Genomic DNA, 6009 nt, shown 5'->3' with positions numbered 1-6009 from the left:
GGGGGGGGTGTTCAGCTAATTGCAGGGGGCGATTGATTGGTAAAAATGTCATCTTCGCTGGCTGCGGTTGCCAGGGTGACCTCGGCCGTTCTCCGCCAGCGTTATTGGTTCCTGGGTGCCCAAAGCCACCCGCCACGTGTCCCTGCGGGGGGGACACCGGGCCAGGATGTGGAAATCCCTTTTCTTCCTCCGGATCTGGCCCACTGCTGCCGGAAGCAGCGAACAGCTGTGGAAATAGGGGGGATACGGAGGATTGGGGCCGGGGCCTGACCCCACCATGCCCAAGTGGCCACTGGCCCTTCCCAGTGGTGCCGGTACCATCTTCGTCCAAGGGTCTTTGCGGGGCTTCAGTGCTGCACCTGCTGCCGGTGCAGAGGGAGCAGTGGGGAAGGGGCAGCAGGTAGGAGATGGCAGATGAGGGCCGAAATGCCAAATTTCCTCGTGGATGCTGCTCCAGGGCCAGGCGTCAGCCCCACGAGAGCTGCGGGGGATCACGGCGGCGGTGGAGGAGCTGCTGGGGAAGAGCAGGCGTGACAGGCAGGTGATGGGCTTGGGGAGCGGGAAGGGAGAAACTCCACTTGTATTTGGAGAGAGGGGTTCGGTTAATGTTAACGGTCATAATCCGGGGCTGCAAAAATGCAAAAAATCGCTCCCAGCAGGGCCGGCCAGACCCCGCTGCGGTCAAGGATGGAGACTCCATGGCCCCACTCCAGCATCTGCCCACTCTCACCGCTGGCATTTGCTCAGACCATCTAACCAAAACGTCCTGTCCTGCCCACTGGGACCCAGACCTCTCCCTTTGAGCTGAACCCCTTGGCGGCTGCCGCGTTTTATTTCAAAATGGCACGTGCTGCAGTTCACCAACTTTGCGTGAGAATTAACAATAACTTGTTAATTTGGCTTATCTCACAGCACCAGCCCCTTGGGCAAGGGTTGGGTGAGGTTTTTCCCCTCCCATTTCAGGAGGTGAGGAGCAGCCCCGGGATGGGGATGCACCCAAATCCTCACCCACTGCCACAGGTCGGGTGCTGGCCGGTATCACCCAGTGCCCCAGGGGGACATGGGGATACGGGGACACGGCGCAGCTGCGTTGTTTATGGACCTCAAACAAGTTATTCATGACAACGCAGTAAATGCTTTATGGACTGTCAGGCCAGCGCTTGGTTAATTGCCTCCGGGTTTCTGTGGTTAATTGCAGTGAGCAATTAATCTAATGACGGCTAACGCAGGACCACTATGGTGGGGCCTCTCTGCGGGCGTGCGGGACAAGTGCGGGGTGGGATGGGAGAGCAGGGAGACATCAGGCTGGCTCTCGTCTCCTTAGCTGTCATCACTAATGAGGTGGCCTCTGTCCCCAGCCAGGTTTGCAGTCCCGGTGCTATCACCTCAGGGCTGCTCGGAGGCGGCACGGTTCGTTTGTGCCTTCAGCCTCCTCTTCCTCGACTGGCCCCTGCTCCCACCTTCCTCGGGCTTCATGGCACAGCCCAAGCCCCACTGAGCTGCTGCCAGACCTTGGGGGCTCTGGGGGGGTGGAACTGAATGCTCCCCAGTGAAACAAGTTCAGCCCTGGTGCAGCCCAACACCCCTGCTGCCTGAATCTGCCTGCTCTCTGCCTAAACGCTGCCCCAGAGAAGCTCATGCCCACCCATTACCCTTGGACCCAGTTTGGGACCACCTGCCTCTCCACCAGGACGGTGGTGGGGATGACCTGGCCATGACACTGTGTCCCCATCCCCTGGCAGATCCCATGGGAACAGCTCCTGCAGCAGCAGCTCTGGGTTTTTTTGAACCAAGCTGCACCGAGATGACAAATCCGGGCAAGTTTTGAGCCGTGCCCCGGCTGCCAGCAAGGAAGGGGAGCCCCGGGGGGTCCCTGGCGAGGGTGCCCTGGCAGCAGGCAGGGAGAGGCAGGCAGGGCAGGCAGGTCCCTGCAGAGGCCAGGGCTGGAGGTGTGGCATGGGCTGTCCCCACAGTCCTGGCGTGGGACAGGACGGGTGGCAGCAGTCCCGCTTGGCGCTGTGCTGGCAGGAGCTCAGCGGTTGCCCAAGGCTGTCAGCAGGACCACGAGCAGGATTGGTGCAGGTACGGGGACCCGGGGGAGCGGGGGGAGTGTGGCACGGTGGCAGCCCCACCTCAGGGCAGCAGGTCCCAAGAACTGCCATCCTCCTCCTCCTGCTTGCTCCAGGGCACCCATGGGTGCTGAGTGGGCAGTGGGGGGGGGCTCATTGCCGGGGGATCCTTTGGGGCTCTCCTGGGAGCCGCATCTCTCCCTATGGACCCTGGGGAGAAGGAGGGATCCCAGGGCAGCACCCCTCTAACAAAGCCCCAGTTGGATGCTGGGCACGGAAGAGCGTTTTGGGATGGAGGAACCGCCTTTTCACCTGGAGTCACATCAAAGCAGGTGGAAAAATAGGGCGAGCGGAGGGAAACTCATGGCCCGGGCATGTCCTCAGAGCTGGGGGAAAAAAAAAAAAACCAGGGAGGTTTTAATGAGCTGTGATCCACCCGGCCGGAGCGCGGGGGCGTTTCCGGCATGACGAGGGCAGGAGGAGGCATGAGCTGGCTGCTGCCGCACGCACCCACCTCCTCATCGCCCATCCTGGGGCTGCTGTCACCGATGTTGCGATGGGACCGAGCCTGGGGTGATGCCGGAGCTGTGGTAACCGGGGGTTGGCGGTGGGGTGAGGGTGGGGGGTCCCCAGGGTGGCGGGACACCAGCTGGGGTCCCATGGGGATGCTGCAGCAGGTAAACAACAGCAGCACTCACAAGGCTGGTTACGGCAATGCCCTCCAGCCCCGGGCAGGTAATGGGGGGGTTAGGCTGGTCCTGTGCCCCCCGCTTTATTTTTGTCTGGGAGGGGGAGAAAGGTGAGCAGAAGCCCCTGGCCACGGGCACTGGCTGTGCTGGGTCTGCTGGGCACTCCCAGGGAAGCCAACATGTCTTACGCTAATTCCTGTACTGAGCAACAACTCAACATTTTATCTGGAGATTTCAGAAACAAAACCGTCACAGAAACCCCATAGCAGTAGGTCGGATCAGCGAACGACATAAATCTCCACGTGTTTCCCTAAGCCAGGCCAAACCCTTGTGGCGCAGTGCCCTTTCCTGCTTAAAACTGGTTTATTTGTGTTCAGCCACGCAAACCTCCGCTAGCCTAAAACTACTCTTTTTGGGTGAGAAGGCCCCGCTTTGGGTCTTGTTAGCACCCAGCAGCACTGCGTGGCTGCTTTACAGCTGGAGACCTCAGGGACCAGCGGGACGGGATGTTCCCTGTTGGGCCAGGTGAACCAGCCGGTTCATCCCAGTCATTGAGTTGGAGGAACATCCTGTGGGCTAATAAATCACTGTTGGTCTAGATGAGGCATGGAGCAGTGGTCAGAGGATGTCTTGTGCCTTTGGCCGTTGCTGGCCCTGGGAAGCAACAGGCTTGGGGCTGGTGCGGGGTTTGGCTGCCCGCCTGCATGGCTGGGGCTGGCAGGGTGCCCTGGCACCCTCTTCCAGCCTGTTCCCGCTTACCCAAAGTGCAATTTTTATTTCTAATTATTGAGGTGATGAGTGAGGTTTGTCGAGAGTTTTCCTGGAACTGAGATTTCTTGGATACCCTCCTTGGGAGTATTTCTCCAGTGCTTTGAATCACTCTTTTTTTTTTCTCTCTCCTTTTTTTCCCTTTTCACCCTGCTCCTGGGCTTTGGCAAGAGCCTGTTTTCCTGGCTGCCTTTGCACAGCACTCAGCTCCACAGAGCGTCCTGCATCTGCCAACTGCAGGTGCTTAATTAGCTGTACTTTCATTTGGCATTGCCCGGGAACAGGGATGCTTTGGAGCCGATGAGCGGTGTGCGGAGGGGGTAATGGCAATTGTTACTGGGTACAATGGGGCTCACAGGTGCCAAACACAGCAGGGACATGACAGATAGTCAACTTCAGGCCTGATCCTGGGTGCAAGAGAGACCTTCTGAAAGGATGACTGCAGACAAAAGTAAGGTCTTCCTGTGCATCTCGGCGAGACTCAGGGCAGGGTTAGACTCTTTGATTGAAGTGATCACACTGTTTGCTGTTTTGGAAGCAGTGAGCCCAGGCAAACATCTTGGCAGTCATCACTGTCAGCCTTAGCTTTAATATTAGTGTCCTGGATAAGGTCAGAAGAAGCTTTGAGCAACGGGTCAGGGCCCTGAGGGCACTAAAAGGGGTTAATGGCCCTGAGCAGCCTCACCTGGGACCTCTCCCACACCGTCCATGGGCTCTAGTTAAGCTCAGTCCTGGGGCTCAGTCCTAGCCCAAGTTTTAGTTGTAGGTGGGTCTGTCTCCAGCTTGGCCAAGTGCCTGTGCCTGGCCATGGACCCAGCCCTCTACCCATGGACTGACTCTCTGGCTTCGCCTTGGAGCTCTCTTGTCCCAGTGGACCTGGCCAGCAATCACCGGGCTATGTCTCACCTTGGCCTTTGTCACCAGACATGATTCTGACCTGCGTGTTGACTTGCTAGCTTGAATCTGAGCCTACCTCATCATCGCAAGCTTGACTGGAGATCTGGGCTCAGGGTTGAGCCTGGTTGCCATCCCTGGCTCTGCCCTGCTTGTCCATGGTTGGCAACTGCAGGATGGACCGGAGCTGGTGAGGACCTTGCTGTGCCCTGGCCCAGTGTTGGGGATGGGGTCACGGCAGGGATGGTTACCTCCACCAGTGCGAACCAAGGGACGCTGGCTGGCTTAGAGGGGTGTGAGCAGGTGGCTCAGTTTTCCCCATTCTGGATACCCTGAGGTTCATCTTGTCTTCTGTTGGATGTTCCCTATGGTGCAGGTACCTCCATCGAGCCTGTATCCTTTGGTTTGTTCATGGTCCATGAGGAGGAGGTACCCCTGCGTGGTCAGGGGAGCTCACCCCTCTGTTAGGAGGAGGCAGGGAAACATGCCTGCCAGGAGTGGGAGACGGAGGGCAGTTTGGTGTCCCCCGCTTTGTCTCTCTGCAACTAGATGCAGCCCAGAACTGGCTGTCTGCAGGGAAAGATGTCCCAGGCTGACACCTTCACTGGGCCAAGGACACGAGTGGGGTTACAGCAGGGTGGAAGATGGGAGATTTGCATTTCTCTGTGTCAAATCCTTTGCCACCTTATTTTGCCCAAACAAAGTGGGAATAGCCAGTCTGGGCACCAAAGGGCTTCTGCGCAGCTGGGTATGGAAGAAATCTCATCCCTCCAGGTATCCCTGCTCTTCCCGCTCCCTCTTATCTGTGGGACAAATAGTAGTTGGAGCCGTAGGATGTAGCATGAGCGTCCCACCACGCACAGCAGCTCCCTGCAAGCCTGCCTTCCTTCTCAGCCATGCTGCGAAAATAAAGATGAGCCCCAAACGTGCTGAGTTCATGGGTGTCATTTAGGATCCAAGCACAGTGACAAATACTGAGTCCTTAGTGGTAAAGAAGGATGATGTTGTGGATCAAAGCTTTTTTGGGGGCAAGCTCTTGGACACAGGGGCCTTGGTGCTGCCCATGTTGCCGTTCAGGTTCTCTTTGATGAGGTGACAGCTCTGGCCCAGCTGGTGGCATCCGCGAGCGTCTCAGGGCAGCGTTGTGTGTTGGGGCAAACCAATATCAAATTTGCCTTGTACCACGAGGAGCAATAGGGAGAGAAGTAGATACTTTGGTGAAAGAATGGAAAAAAAGAAGTGATCAAAGGAGTGAGATAAAAAATAATGGCAGGGACAGACTTCTGTGTGGGATTATTTAATAGTAAGGTAATTAATGCTTTATACCTCACTGAATCCTTTCATGTAAGGATCACAAAGCGCTTCACAAACATTAATTAATCTTCCCTAACATCTCTGCAGGGAAGGTCACTGAGCTACTGAGCGTAAGGGAAATCTTGTCATTGATGAAGGTGGCTGCTCTCTAGGCATGACGGATGCTTGGGTGTGATGGCAGGATGGGGAGAGTTTCTACTCCTTGCTGATGACTTCAAATGATTTCCCATAACTTCCTCAGAGAGGAAAAATGTCTTTGAGTTGTCATGGGCAGC

Source organism: Haliaeetus albicilla, chromosome 8, assembly GCF_947461875.1.
Source record: "Haliaeetus albicilla chromosome 8, bHalAlb1.1, whole genome shotgun sequence".
Lineage (NCBI taxonomy): Eukaryota > Metazoa > Chordata > Aves > Accipitriformes > Accipitridae > Haliaeetus > Haliaeetus albicilla.
This window is presented reverse-complemented; position numbering follows the sequence as displayed.